The sequence below is a fragment of the Melitaea cinxia genome, chromosome 1 (assembly GCF_905220565.1).
Source record: "Melitaea cinxia chromosome 1, ilMelCinx1.1, whole genome shotgun sequence".
NCBI lineage: Eukaryota > Metazoa > Arthropoda > Insecta > Lepidoptera > Nymphalidae > Melitaea > Melitaea cinxia.
The window spans coordinates 10,009,328-10,026,787 of NC_059394.1; positions in this window are offsets into that span (position 1 = coordinate 10,009,328).

Sequence of the window (17,460 nt, forward strand, 5' to 3'; positions counted from 1 at the left end):
CGGGTCCCCGCGCACGGCACAAACACGCGGGTGGTCAATTGGGGCCAACCCTCGCTTATTGTTGCGACGGAAGGTCCGCAGGAACTTGACCACACCATCCCTGCAGAAGTGTTATGTTTGAACCTTGTTGTGAGTGTCTATTGTGTGTAGAAGGTGTATAGGTGCATGTTTAGTATGTACGCACTTGCGCGTATGGGGGCCTGTGAGAGTGTATCTGTGTAGTGTAAATGTGGTGTTCTAGGTGAGTATATTATGTGTGTGTGAGTGTGTTAACGGGAGTGCCCGCGCCGGCACTGCCCACGGTTGCTTGCGCAGGCACTCTCGGCTTGTTATTCATTTAGCACCACCCAGGGGGCACGTGTAGGGGCAAGTGGTTAGGTAGTACCTACGGACGCGAATAACTTTACCCCCCATATAAGGGGGGTTAATAACATACATGGCAAAACGACGTTTGCGGGGTCAGCTAGTATGTATCTAATATTATTAAACGAGTTGTTCTTGTATAGGTATATATATAACTAGCTGGTACCTGCGACTTCGTCTGCGCAGGATTAGTAAGTACTTCGAGTAGCTTATGCTTATTATGTTCTCAATATCTATCTTTATACCAAAATTTATCAAAATTGGTTCTGTGACATAAACATCAATTTGTTACTACCAAATGTTCATTATTTTGGCGATAATGGCTTACTCATAAAAGGTAGATATATGTTGTTGCGGACTTTTTTGTAGCACTTAAAAAACGTTTCTCTTATATACGTGTAAACTCTACAGTTTTTGCAGCGTACGCAAAAATAGCTCTCAGATGGCAGATTTTTTTTCTGACTTATTGACAATTATCATTATATTTTGGACAATTCACACATTATCTTTAAAAATTGTAGCCTATGTGTTATTCTGTATAAGCTATATTATTGTAAACTTTCATTAAAATCCATTCGGTAGTTTTAGCGTGAAAGAGGAACAAATATCCATACATCCATACATCTATACATCCATACATACAAACTTTCGTTATTTTATTTGTTCAAACTATATATATTTATTTAAAAATTAAGGAAAGTGGATCTGTTCCAAACTATACTTGAGCAATTATAAATGTAACATGAACAGTTCTTTGACACTTTGAGCAATTTAAAATATTGTATACAACAAAAGATATAAGAGTTTGAAAATATTGATAAATGATTTTTTTTTCAACAACTTTATTGATTTTTGATTAAATAGTTTAACCCTTAATTCGACGGATTTTTAATTTCATTCAAATTGTGAAATCTTTACAGATTAGGTTCTTAGCTTTTTAGGGACCCTAGAAAAATTACTTAAAAAATTCTACCTTTTTCAGTTTCCTGAAAAACATACGTCCACTATACTGGACATTGTCAATTTTGTAAGATACTGAAGCACTCTTACCATGTGAAGTATACTTCCCACTGTCAAATAGAATTAAACAACGATTTCGTACACAAATACTCATTATATTAAAAATTAGCCTCTTTATACATTGGTTTACTCTTAAAATACTAAAAGGAACTACAAAAACTTAATATACGAAGAACTCACTTATAAAAATAATGATTAAATTTTCATAAATATCAACAGTCTAGGTTATTCAAATCACAGCCATAACTAACAATCACCCTTTTAGTTCTCAAAAACATAAAAATTATAAATGTAAATTATTTATGCCACTTGGTCTCCAGCCTTCCTACTTACATACTCATTATGTAAATTATAAAAGCAATTTCTTTTGGCCACTAAGCATAACCTCTGTTTGCATTTGGAACATTGGATGTTCGTTTTATTATTCTTACAGAACTTGCAACGCCCATACGCCATGTTACGTATTCAGGCCAGTGGTTGTAGCCATCATAACCCACAGAAACTGGAGGCCTCGGTACACTTGAGTTTTGAATGAACATTTTCTTGGCTTGGTGTTTCCGTCTGCAATGATCATTCTCTTTGTCTCAATTCAACTGCTAACTCTGACAAAACTGTTTTAGACGTATGTTTTTCAGGTTATTCTTGTTGCATTATCTTCTGTAGAGTAGCCAAGCATTGTTAACTGCTATATCTAACATTTGGCCAAAGATGTTCATGTACAAACGACGGCTCTTTAAAGATGTTATGTAAAGAGCTATTAACATGTCGCACAGATTAACGCCTAACATATGTTGGTTGTAGTGTTGAACTAGCTGTGGACACTTGAAACTAATTTTCTTTTTCTGTGCTTTACTCCATCTAATAATCTCTTGAACTGGGTAAGCATCGGCATAAGAACAAGCTAAAGTCACAACTTTATTTTCGTACCAATTGACAATGGTAATCTTTTTTTCGTTGGGTGAATGAACCTCGACCTTTTTTCTTGACTTCTTTGTCACTTAACAATTTGCAGCAACCATTCAGTCTATTTTGCCGTAAAATTCCGAGACTGAAAATCCCGTAGTATTCACGAAGATACCTAATCAAATCTAGCGTTGTGAAGTAACTGTCGAAATAAACAGCCCATCCTTGAGCCTGAATCGTCTTACAAAGAGCTAACACTAACTTTACACCGAGCGTCATATGCTTTACAAAAAAACGATAAAAATATTCCAGTGGACAATCAGTATCCGGTAAATCAAACAAGAATTCGTTTGATGGAATGTCAGCTTTGTGTCTAAAATATCCTTTCTTCCATTTGTAACTTACAATAAGAGTCTTGGTCTTTTTTGTGACCGTTGGGCCAGCTCTTACTGGAAATTTTTTCTTACGCCTAGTTAGTGTTGGTATTAAGGGAGTACCAATGGAAGAAGCACTTGATGACGGAATGGATAATAATGAAGCCAAACTTGGCAAAACATTATAATTTACTTCGCCAGTCGGTGGTAGCACGTTGTTTATAATTAGAGTCAACGGAGCTTGTTCATTGTTCAACTTATCTTCGACAACTTCGAGTCCTCTCCTCCAGTCCTCTTTTTCAACATTTTCGTTTACTAACTCCGTAAAATAATGTGCATCAATAAGAGTCGTTACTGTCGATAGTATCATTTTCGGAGCTGTCCAATATATTCATGTGCTCTAAGACTGAGTTTATAAAGGGGCATGGTGAAGAGGACGACTCTTCAGTTCTGTGTACAGGAATTTCCTCCTCATTTTCAGATTCGGATACAGTATCAATATCGGAAGAAGCGTTTTCAGGCGGAACCATTGCTACTAAACGACGTCATCTAGACTTAAAGATCTGAAAACAAAAAGTAATGAGTTATAAAACATTTTTATCTGCGGATCCCTAAAAATATTATGACACAAAAAAGTAAAAGTATATTTTCTAATAATGCTGTAACGTGAAGTATACTATAATATAATTTAGTATTTAGTTTTCTACAACGTTGACAAGGGGAAAAATACTGGACATACTACTTAACCGTTACTTAACTAATCATTCGACGACAAGAAGCATACTGGACATAAAAGTTTGGGGCGTCGTCAAAACTTTACAAATATCAATAAAACAATCAAAGCCTTATGAGTAGCTACCGGGATGTTTTTTATTTAATTTTCAATGATTTTTACATTGAGACAAGTTCTAAAATGATGAATAAATTACAACTTACCGAGAGCCCTCACGGCAAGTCCTTCCTCCCCTCCATTTCGATGGTGATTGCTGGCGTACCGTTGAATAACACGCGCCACTGATTTTTCAGAAGATGGTTGCATATTTTAAGATTCCATATAACACCTAAAAATCTAGGTGTGCGATCTTATTTTTGACACAGATTTTTATTTATTTAACGAGAAGTATACTACACGGTATCGAATTAAGGGTTAAGGTGAGTAATTTAAAAGGACAACGTAGTTGAATTGAGCTAATGAAAATCTATCGATTAGTATTTTTTTTACTAATATCATTATTTTATTTGTTCAAATTATTTATATTTATTTAAAAATTAAGGAAAGTTGATCTGTTCAAAACTATACTTGAGCAATTATAAATGCAACTTGAGCAGTTTTTTAACACTTTGAGCAATTTAAAATATTGTATACATCACAAGATACAGGAATTTGAAAATATTGATCAATGAATTTTTTTTCAACGACTTTATTGATTTTTAAAAAATAATTTTAGGTGAGCAATTTAAAAGGACAACTTAGTTGAATTGAGCTATTGAAAATCTATCGATTAGTATTTTTTTTTTTTTTTATTACAAATATCATTATTTTGCAGGTTGGGGTGGGGTAGGTAGTAATCTGTGTTAGAAACATGGAGCATAGAGAAGAGGAGAACGATCGCTATAGAAAATAGTGTCCCGAAAATATCGACGAAATAGCGTAGCGCTGCGATCGCTAAGTTGCCTCAATAAAAGCGCGGGCTGTTGTGCGCTAATTTGAACTGATCTATCAAGTCTATCAACATTTAGTTCGATCATTTTTTAGACATTCGAAGGTGCATAAATTCCTAACAAGCTGAAAAACTGTTTCTGAGCTACAACAATTCAAAAAGTTGTAAAAGTTGTTATCGTAATAATATACACACGTTTCTACGCTTTTACAGATGTTGTTTCGAATTTACACTAGCATATAAATTAAGAGACTGGGTTTCATTTTACCTGATATTCTTTAAGTTTTAACTTATGTATATTTTAAGTATAAGTTACAATGACCGATAGAAAAAAAATTCAACGTATGTAACAACTCCAGAGATGTGTATATACGTGGCGAACTCATGCGAAAATTTCGCATAAATTGAAAAGAAAAATCAGAATACAGTGATTAAACTTCGATAATTCGCAAAAAAGGACGTCCCTTTCGGATCAGATAGTAAATAATAATTATAGAGAAGACTGTCTTATTTATAAGTCTGTGAGGTGTTTGCATATTTTTAACCACGGGCATTAATTTAATTCACAATAAAGATTCATTCAGAAGTAGACGATATTGGATTAAGTTACGTAATAATAATCTATTTCAATGCAATAAAGCTGCGATAGGAAGCTTAGTATAAAACTTCACAGTTAATATAACACTTATACATTTTTTATAACCTTTATTTTTTGTTCACATTTATTGTAAATGTACTTTAACTAAAATATTTACGATGTTTACCTATTAATAAGATTCGAATATGAAATTACCTATAATATAAATTAAAAAAGGTTCTGAATAGAAAGTATTTGCCAGATAGTGAAGTGTGAAGCGGAATGAAAACATTCAGAAACTTATCCGTTTCATATCGTTATAGATTCAATAAGTTACAGATACTGAGACTTTATCAGTAAGATGTGAAATTGTTTTTATAAGATCAATATTTTAACATCCCACGGCTGGGATTAGGTCTATATGTTTTCTTTTTTGTTCTGTGATACTAAATAAGTTAAAACTATAGCATTTGTTAGTGGTATTCTTCCCGTATGCTTCAGCATGTAATGCTCTAATATCCCACTGCTGTGCATAGGCCTCTTTCCCCCGTGTCAGTGCTTAAGTCAGAGCTTAATCCACCACGCTGCTCCAATGTGGGTTGGAAGATTTATTCCCTATCAATCGCTATCAGATGTACATGATAACAACAGGAACCGACGGCATAACATTCTCTTCGAGGCACGGTGGGGAGACTCAAAAGGACTGCACAAACAGACCACAGCAAACATCTGTATGGCCAATATAAATGTTTGTTATGTGCGGGGATCGAACCCGCAACCACCACCTTTAGCATTCTATAGCTTTTTTTGTATAAAAATTACATTATTGTCTCTCATTAATTATGAACAATATTATGCATATTTTGATATGGTTTTATTAATTTTTTTTTTCAATAAAAATCATAAAAACACCACATTACTGTTTTTAATGATGCTTACAATATGTTTCTTCACATAATTTATAATTATAAATACAACTTTTCTCAAAGTAAATTAAGAGTCAGTAAATAGTACTAAAATTATCAGAAATATATTATCCATATTATTAGACTATCTGTTAATTATTTAATTAACAATGAGACAATATAAACGTGGCCTTTGCATTGTGACTACTATACAGGTTTACTGGCGAAGTGGTGAATTAGTATCAATATTGAGTGATAGTTAGTAGAAATGAAAGATCAAAATTTGCTAGATTTAACGACATAGTAGTAAAATAAATAAAAAACAATTAAAATATCATATTTTTTTATTTCATAAAATTGCTTTATAAATGTTTTTACATTATTTACAAGTTCATTTGCATACAGTTAGATAATTACAAAAAAAATCTGCTACCTAAAACACATATCTATTGACTTACAAGATGATTTGGAATTTTTCAAAGGTAATGTAGATACTTTCTTTCTTTTCACACTACTACTAAAAGATGTACTTGATGCTTGTTTCTACTTCAGGTGTCACAGTTCTAGATGGAGCCTCGATTTAGGTGAATCTTTAAGTTTATTTTCAATTTTCACCGAATGTGTAATAGTATGAGATTTTTATTTATATTAAAAGAAATGAAAGAAAATATATCGTACCTATAGTGTATGTCAGTTCCTTTACATAAAATAGTCGCTTGCAGAGTTTCCATATACATTTTTATATCTTCTATAGATGATTTAGTATCAATAACAATTTCTGGTTGTTGAGAGAAAGAAACCTGTTGTATCAGAAATGATTATGTGAGCAAAACTTAATAAATTTTATAAAATGCTCTGTATGATCTGTGCTTCCTAAATTTTGTTATTAAATTGTTAATTTTGTTTCCCTTTGGGAGGTTATCATTGATAACTGAATGATTGCAAATTACTTGTTTAGCTTGATAAGAGATAGGACCACCAATCAACCAACCGAAACTGGAATATTGTAACGTAGGCTTGTTTGCACCTAAAGAAATACGTTCATTCTTCAAAAGTTGCCAGAAAAGATCGGCTCCTATTAGTATATCAATAGGAGCTGGCTGATTGAACTCGGGGTCAGCTAAATGCAAGTGCGATGGTATGTTTAATTGTTGTATATTTATAGGTGCCTTAGGCAGATTCCCAATCAGCCTATCAAGCACAAGACAATTTAATTTAGTCTTATAATTATTGTAAATGGATTTTAATTGGATCACACAGCTTTCTTTTGTTTGTTTATCTGAGTGACCGATACCAATAACATTAGTAGAGATTGGATTTGAATGAATTGCAAGTTTCTGTTGAAGAGATTTTGAAATGAAGGATGACTGACTGCCTGAATCCAACAAGGCCCGTACCTTAAGAGGCTCTTTAGTGATTGGATTCAAAATGTATACTTGGGCAGTAGTCAATAAAACTTTATTTGAATTTTTATTTGAAAAATTTGCTATAGTTTCAGTTACCTCACTAGAGGCACTGTTGACCTTTGGCGTGTCAACTGGATGTAATAAAGTATTATGTTGTTTCTTACACATTTTGCATGGCCCTAATCGACATTCGACTAAAGAGTGACCCTGCCTTAAACAATTAATACATAATTTGTACTTTGAAATATCGTTTAGTTTGTCCTTTCTGGACTTTGATTTGAATAATTGGCAATCATAAATCCTATGATTTTGATTGCAGACAACACACCTAGACAAAGTGCTATTGTCGTTTTGATTTGTAGCAATAAATGAATTTGGAATTGGTCGATCACGTTTAATATGAAGATTATGATGATTATAATGATTATGATGATTATGATGATAATTGACAGGCCTTGAATGTTGCATTTTACTATTGTTATTTGTTGATATGTTATTATGGAAACTAGAACCTTGATCATTCTTATTGTGACGCGTACATTCAAGAACATAAGCCCTATCAATCAAAAATTTATTGAATTCGGTTAAACTAGGGATTTCACCTAAACTATTGCGTTGCTCTTCCCATTTAACAAGTGTTTGCGTATCGAGTTTAGATGAAACCAAATGTATAATTAACGTGTCCCAGTGATCAGTAGGTTGACCTAGGTTAGCTAAAGCACGTAAATTTTTTGAAACATGATCGACTAAAGAGCGTAATGAAGTGTCCGATTCGCGGTTTATTTTTTCAATATTGAATAATGATTTAATGTGATAATTTACAAGTAATCTTTTGTTATTGTAACGTTCATAAAGTAATTGATAAGCGCTATTATAGTTGGCTGCGGAAACCTCAATGTTTGAAATTACACGAGCTGCATCGCCTTCCAAATAAGAAATTAAATAATGAAATTTTTGAATCAATGAAATGCGACTATTGTTGTGAACTAAATTATTAAAAGTATCTCGAAACTCTAACCAACGGAAGAACGAACCATCAAACTTTGCAATTTGTATTTGCGGCAAGGTTATAAAATTCTCATTATTATGATCGCGACCACATTGAGCATCTTGGAATAAGGACTCACGACGTCTCTTATCCTGTTCTAAATTCTTTAATTCATTTTGTTCTTCAATGATATTTTTTGCCATCGCGGTACATAATATGAAATCTTGCTCAATGCGTTCACGCTCATCGAGCTCTTCGTCTAAATTGTCAGAATTTATCAGTTCAATTTGAGTTTGCAGCTCATCGTATTTAGCGGACAGATTCTCAAAGCGACTGAGCTTCAGTGAAAGCTCAGCGAATTCGATACCCGTCAGTTGAGATTGCCTTGTAATCTTGTCTAAATAGTTTTTGAATTTAGTAATTTGTCCTTTTATAGAACTGCGCTTTACAATTAAAACCTTTATCCCGGATTCTTTGTTCATAGTTGATACTGAAGGTTTGGACATTGTGAAAAATATAGATAGAAAATATTTTAGAAAAAATGTAATTATTGAAAATAGAAAACTGTATGAACTAGAATAATACTAAAATTATTTGTATATGAATAATATTAAAGTTATTTGTATTTGTATATGAATATGAACTGGATTAATACTAAAATTGTTTGAATATGAACTGGATTAATACTAAAGTTATTTGAATTTGAACTGGATTAATACTAAAGTTATTTGAATTTGAATATGACTATGAACTAGAATAATATAAACTACTATTGAATTTAAGTTAATTAATTACAAGACACCTCAAAAGAAAAAAAATAAAATGAAATGATGCAAATGTCTTAGCTGAAGCTCCTCAATCGATGACACATAGAAGACCGGCGCGGAGCGGCAAGACAAGATGGCAGAAGCCCCAACTGCGTGGTGAGCCTCATGTACCGCAACGCTGAAATAGTCGGCCGAATCGTCTAAGCATCGCACAGTAAATAGGATTGAGGCTCAATATTGCCTTTAGAATTGAATTAATTTTGAAATGAATTGAATTATGTTGTTAAGTTAATGTTGTATCAAGTAAGGGAATTTATAAAAAGTTAAATGTAATTAGATTGAATTAAGTGTTGTATAAACATTTGTATTATCGTAGTTGTATAAAAAATTTGATGCTGTTGACTCGAAATCTAATATAATAAAATATTAAGTTTAATTTGTATTAAGTAATGGCATTTAGAAAAAGTTAAATGTAATTAAATTGAATGAAGTATTGAATAAACATTTGTAATAATGTATGGAAAACATTTGTATTAGGTTTGACACCTTGAAGTAAAGAAATAAAAGTCTGAAGCGGTTGAACTAGTAATATAAAACATTAAATTTAATTTATTTAGTAAATTTAGAATAAAAAGTAATATGCAAGTAAATTAAAAACTACTGTTATAAAATATTAAATTTAATGTCTTAATGAAATAAATTTGGAATAAGAAGTTATTGTGAAATATTAATTTTAATGTATTGATTAAAGAAATTTAGAGGTTAAGTTGAAAAATATTATTGTAAATTTGTATTAAATGAAGAAATTCGAACAAGAAATTGAATATAAGAACACATGTTTGTTTAATGTAGTACGACAATTAAGAAATTAAACCAAAAATCATTGTAAATTTGCAATAGCGGTATGCTGATTTTGAAATATAAATGGAAATAGTAGAAAAGGAAATATAAATTTAAGAGATTAGGATGGATTAGGATTTAGGATTGGTAATCATGATTATTAAAAATAGGATTGATTAGGATTGGGAATCATGGGTTTGGAGGGATATAGGGCACTTATCTTATCATGCTGCGAGGTGTATCACTGCTCGGCAGAAGACGTCGGCCATGTGTTCCTTGGATCTTGTTTTGAAGTCTTTTGTTCGGGCGCCAAATGTTTCGTTGTATTGCTTGTTGCTTGTATTTTAATTTGTTTGTTTGTTGAAATGGAGAAAATGAAAGATTTGAGAGAATAGATTACTGTATTATCAAGATTACATTGTTTAGGCAAACACTTCGTACGACGAGAAGAAATATGGGAAAGAGAGATTTAAACGTCAAATCACTGTCTTATATAGCTAACGTTCTGTCACACCACTGATTGTCTATTGCACTCACAGTTTATAAACACTTCACACCGATGACCGGTAAATTAAGTGCGGACCACACGATGTGAACCAAGAGTTGCAACGCAAGATGTGAGACGTTCCTTAACATTCAACTAACTTCATTTACGTATACTCATAAGCACATGACATAAACAGCTAACTTCACAGAGGCAACTTACCGTCAGCAGCGCAGACTGGTGGCTGAAACAAGTTTTTAGGGACAGGCGGACCTACCCCACCCCAGCCCGCAAAATAATGATATTTGTAATAAAAAAAATACTAATTGATAGATTTTGAATTGCTCAATTCAACTACGTTGTCCTTTTAAATTGCTCACCTCAAATTATATAATTAAAAATCAAAATTTAAAAAAAAAATCAAATATTTTCAAACTCCTATATCTTTCGATGTATACAATATTTTAAATTGCTCAAAGTGTTAAAAAACTGCTCAAGTTGCATTTATAATTGCTCAAGTATAGTTTGGAACAGATCTACTTCCCTTAATTTTTAAATAAATATAAATAGTTTGCACAAATAAAATATTGATATTTGTAAAAAAAAAATACTAATCGATACATTTTCAATAGCTCAATTCGACTATGTTGTCCTTTTAAATTGCTCACCTCAAATTATTTAATTATAAATTAAAAAAGTCGTTGAAAAATATTCTTTTATCAATATTTTCAAACTCCTGTATCTTTTGATGTATACAATATTTTAAATTGCTCAACGTGTTAAAAAACTGCTCAAGTTGCATTTATAATTGCTCAAGTATAGTTTGGAACAGATCTACTTCCCTTAATTTTTAAATAAATATAAATAGTTTGCACAAATAAAATATTGATATTTGTAAAAAAAAAATACTAATCGATACATTTTCAATAGCTCAATTCAACTACGTCATCCTTTTAAATTGCTCACCTCAAATTATTTAATTATAAATCAAAAAAGTCGTTGAAAAAATTCATTTATCAATATTTTCAAACTCCTATATCTTTTGATGTATACAATATTTTAAATTGCTCAACGTGTTAAAACCCTGCTGAAGTTGCATTTATAATTGCTCAAATACAGTTTTGAACAACTCCGCTTTCCTTAATTTTTAAATAAATATAAATAGTTTGAACAAATTTATCGTTTATATCATAAGACAGGTGTACGCTGCGCGTGCGCATAGACAATGATGCGAAGCCAAAAAATTGCGGATATTCGTAATAAAAAAGATACTAATCGATAGATTTTCAATAGATCAATTCAACTACGTTGTCCTTTTAAATTGCTCACCTCAAATTATTTGATTAAAAATCAAAAAAGTCGTTGAAAAAAAATCATTTATCAATATTTTTAAACTCCTGTATCTTTTGATGTATACAATATTTTAAATTGCTCAACGTGTTAAAACCCTGCTGAAGTTGCATTTATAATTGCTCAAGTACAGATTTGAACAGCTCTACTTTCCTTAATTTTTAAATAAATATATAAAGTTGGAACAAATTTAACGTTTATATCGATAAAGTGAACGCTGCAGATGCGCATAGATAATGATGGGAAGCCAAAAAAATTGCAGATATTCGTAATTAAAAGATGCTAATCGTTCGATTTTCAATAGCTCAATTCAACTACGTTGTCCTTTTAAATTGCTCACCTCAAATTATTTAATTACAAATCAAAAAAGTCGTTGAAAAATGTTCTTTTATCAATATTTTCAAACTCCTATATCTTTTGATGTATACAATATTTTAAATTGCTCAAAGTGTTAAAGAACTTCTCAAGTTGCATTTATAATTGCTCAAGTACATTTTGGAACAGCCCCACTTTACTTAATTTTTAAATAAATATAAATAGTTTGAACAAATTTAACGTTTATATCATAAGACAGGTGTACGAACAGGTGTAGTACAGTACAGGTGTGTAAAAATTAAGGAAAGTAGAGCTGTTCAAATCTGTACTTGAGCAATTATAAATGCAACTTCAGCAGGGTTTTAACACGTTGAGCAATTTAAAATATTGTATACATCAAAAGATACAGGAGTTTAAAAATATTGATAAATGAATTTTTTTCAACGACTTTTTTGATTTTTAACCCATATGTGCTCAACTTTTTTTTTTCGTAAAAACTGATATTTTTTCGTTTTATTCTAAGTCCAATAAGCATAAAAATAAAGGTATTCTGAAAATTAAATAAAAAAAATATGCCGTTTTGGACATTTTCACCGCCCCAATTTTGGGGCGCTGAGCACGGCAGATCACGTCTATAACCACTCCTTAATTTTTTTAATTGCATTTATTTTAAAGGGTAATATGAATAAAATAACTGTTATAGAGGTTGTAAATAAATTTTTATTATATCTAAGAACATTTATACACATCCCCACATCAGAATAATACCACTTTTTTATTTATGCTATTGCGGTAGCAGCCTATATTTTGATCTAGACGATCCGCCCATACATTGATTATACATTTGAACACAAAAGGGCTGTTGAATCGAGGGTTTTTATCGTTATTTTATTATATTTAGGAGGGGATATCTTGCCGTCATCAATCGAGTCCACTTCTATAACTTATCTTTGTAAAAGTGAACCCGATTTGCGCACACATACAAGCAGCGCCTCGGCTCGTAGTAGATTGCCTGTCAGGTGATTGATATTACCTACAACGGCATTTTCTTCGTCACTATCGCAGTCTCTCGTCAACATTTGGTTGCTGGGCTATGTGTAGATAGTGTCCTCATCTTCCGTCTCCAATAAGTCGATAATTTCTGCCAAACTCAACCTAAAACAACATAATAAATATAAAAGCATAACATATAAAGTACCAATATAACTGAAAGTTGCTATAAACAATGTAAATAAAATATAACACATATACTATGAAGTTTGAAGTCAATATGCAAGTACGTGCCCAGCGCCCCAATAATGGGGCGCTATAAATAATGCCTCTAAAAAACTAAATCTCAACCGAAAGAATCGATTTTTATCACAAAACTAATCAAATATAAAATAATACATATAAAAAACTGCTTTACACGGTTTTACTTATAAATAAATAAAAAATAAACTTACTTTTTATTCCCGCCATCGTGAACACCACACTTGCACTTTTTATTCTTCCAAAAATTAGAAAAAATGGCGCCAGCAACTTTTCGTTTTTTTTTTTTTATAATGCCAAAATGTAAACAAAGCGAACAGTACCATTCAATAATCAAACCACAGTTTTAGTTCGACACAGAAAATTAAAAACCTGCCGTTTTAAAAATGGGGCGGTGAGCACATATGGGTTAATCAAATAATTTGAGGTGAGCAATTTAAAAGGACAACGTAGTTGAATTGATCTATTGAAAATCTATCGATTAGTATCTTTTTTATTACGAATATCCGCAATTTTTTGGCTTCGCATCATTGTCTATGCGCACGCGCAGCGTACACCTGTCTTATGATATAAACGATAAATTTGTTCAAACTATTTATATTTATTTAAAAATTAAGGAAAGCGGAGTTGTTCAAAACTGTATTTGAGCAATTATAAATGCAACTTCAGCAGGGCTTTAACACGTTGAGCAATTTAAAATATTGTATACATCAAAAGATATAGGAGTTTGAAAATATTGATAAATGAATTTTTTCAACGACTTTTTTGATTTATAATTAAATAATTTGAGGTGAGCAATTTAAAAGGATAACGTAGTTGAATTGAGCTATTGAAAATGTATCGATTAGTATTTTTTTTACAAATATCATTATTTTATTTGTTCAAACAATTTATATATATTTAAAAATTAAGGAAAGTGGAGCTGTTCAAATCTGTATTTGAGCAATTATAAATGCAACTTCAGCAGGGTTTTAACACGTTGAGCAATTTAAAATATTGTATACATCAAAAGATATAGGAGTTTGAAAATATTGATAAATGAGTTTTTTTCAACGACTTTTTTGATTTTTAATTAAATAATTTGAAGTGAGCAATTTAAAAGGCCAACGTAGTTGAATTGAGCTATTGAAAATCGAACGATTAGCATCTTTTTATTACGAATATCCGCAATTTTTTTGGCTTCCCATCATTGTCTATGCGCATCTGCAGCGCTCATTATATCGATATAAACGTTAAATTTGTTCCAACTTTATATATTTATTTAAAAATTAAGGAAAGTGGAGCTGTTCAAATCTGTACTTGAGCAATTATAAATGCAACTTCAGCAGGGTTTTAACACGTTGAGCAATTTAAAATATTGTATACATCAAAAGATACAGGAGTTTGAAAATATTGATAAAAGAATATTTTTCAACGACTTTTTTAATTTATAATTAAATAATTTGAGGTGAGCAATTTAAAAGGACAACATAGTCGAATTGAGCTATTGAAAATGTATCGATTAGTATTTTTTTTTTTACAAATATCAATATTTTATTTGTGCAAACTATTTATATTTATTTAAAAATTAAGGGAAGTAGATCTGTTCCAAACTATACTTGAGCAATTATAAATGCAACTTGAGCAGTTTTTTAACACTTTGAGCAATTTAAAATATTGTATACATCGAAAGATATAGGAGTTTGAAAATATTTGATTTTTTTTTTTAAATTTTGATTTTTAATTATATAATTTGAGGTGAGCAATTTAAAAGGACAACGTAGTTGAATTGAGCAATTCAAAATCTATCAATTAGTATTTTTTTTATTACAAATATCATTATTTTGCGGGCTGGGGTGGGGTAGGTGACAGGCGGGCTATGCTTTAGTACGTAGCGATCGGTCTCCTCTTCTCTATGCTCCATGGTTAGAAAGTTAGAACCATAGATATATACAATATGGTGGTTAGAACCACGGAGTCTCTATGGTTAGAATAGTCAACAGATATTTGACCAACGTGACCAGATTTAGTAGATTTCTACTTTTTTGGTAGATTTCGAGGTACCGGGAACAGTATCTATACTCTGTTTTTTTTTCATGCTACGGACTAAATTGACACATGCAAAGTCAATTTTCGAAATAATGATACCAGCTTTTTAGTAATAGTACTGTACTACGAAACCGGTTTTATGAATCGTAATTTTTTACTTTGCCCACATAATTTTATTATTATTATTTGACGAATCTTTTAAAAATCATGGTAACTATGGAGCATCAGATAAAAAAAAATATAATTTTTTTTTATTGTAATTACTCATTATACGGAACAAATACAACAATTATTTATTTGTTGTTGAAGAATACGCAACAGCAAGTTAGAAATTGGTCGATAGACTGTAGCTAATGCCATAAAAAAACGAAAACACGGTGCTATTTTGAATACACGGCATTCGTCCTTCAATCTCTGAAGTGTTCGAATGCGCCCGTTGTCGTATGCGATTTCACGTGTTATTTGTTTCCTTTTCGTTGAGTTTGTTTGTTTTTTTTTGTTACGTTGTTTTTTTTATTTCTTAAGTTTTGTTTTTTTGTTTGAGCCATATATAATGGACGCTCAGCCTTCAACTTTGTCGCGTAAGCGCGATGAAGAAAACTTTTCGCCAAGAAAAAGACAAAAACATATATCTTTCGCCGAAAGTGAAAAAAACATGATAATTAACGCGTACAAATATGTATACACCGAAAAGAGAACAGAATCTCCAACCTAAACGCTGAAGAAAAACTAATGTGTTTTAAAAACTGCTGAAATTTTAAACATAGCCAAGAGTTCGGTATACAAAGTGCTCAAGGAGAATGAGAATTTGCGCATTCCAAAAGTTGCACATAAGGCAAATTATAAAGAGAAATTGGTACCTCCGGTACCACTGCCACCCTTCGGAACCCCATGGTTATGCAGATATTATGGAAATATCCATGGTTAAAGTTTTGAAATTAGAAGAAGAATTCCGCAGCTTTCACACGTTTATTTCACATTTCACATGTTATTTTCGAACAGGATTACGTAAAACTGATCTCGACTGCAAGATCAATAAACGATACGAACTGACATAAACGACATACGACTACTCTCAATATTCTATCTATCTCTGAATTTGCTTACTAGAGATATAATTTTGACGTGAGCTTTATAGAAGTTGCGTCAAAAACCTATCACTAAGAGGCAAAACCAGAGATAGATTGACTATTGAAATAGCCGTATAGACAACATAGACTGAGATAGATAGATCTCCATAACCATTGGTTTCCGAACGATGGCAATGTTACCTAGTATAGCTCCCCATCCACCCTCCATTCCCCAAAACCCCATAATTCGATAGTTCTTAATCTGAAAGATAGCCTTAATTTGCATGTGATTACTAAGATTAATAAATAATTAAAAAAATAAGTGTTTCATTTATCATATCTATACATTAGCCATACAGGAACATATATAGGTATGCCTATAGGTACATTACGGTTGTCGCCACATTCTAAAGTTTTTAAGACACATTTTTGTAATTATTGCTGAAAAACGATACTAAATTGTAAATTACGTAAAGTTCCGGCAGTGGCATATCACTATTAATGATTCGCAAAATACTAGCAACACAGCTTATGTCAATTTAGTCCGTAGCGAAAAAAAACAGGCTATAGTAGGTAAAAAATATTTGGTATATTTTGGTAGATTTCACGCTTTTCAACGATTCTGGTACTTTTTTCCTTCATATTGCAAACTTCTAAAAAACATGCGGGTTATTCCCCTTTTCATCGAATGGATTGTAACTATCTCTTTCTAATATTAATTGTTAGAGGGGGAAATCTGTTGGGGGAAACCCCCCATGTATTGAAAAAATTGATTAGGTAGGTATATCTTTGATTTTTATTCTTTTCGTAACCATTAATCTTGAATATTAGTAGCCAGTGATGTAAAAATTACCGATTTATCGGTGAAACTCGCGATTTTGGTGAATAAATACCGATGAAACGATTTTAAGGTATAATCTCCCGATTTACTCTATTTTAGCACATGAAACTTAAATTATACGAGTTTTGAGGTTTGTAACACTGTTTGTACCTAAATTTAACTGTACATAAGTGGTACTCCTCAGAGGAATTTTATATGAGCCTCTTATTAAACAAGCCAATTATAGCTTTATTTCATAAGTACTAAGGATTTAATATTATTGTCTTTGAAATGTAGGGGCTTCCCACAGTTATTAATTCCGAGTGAAACACAAAATT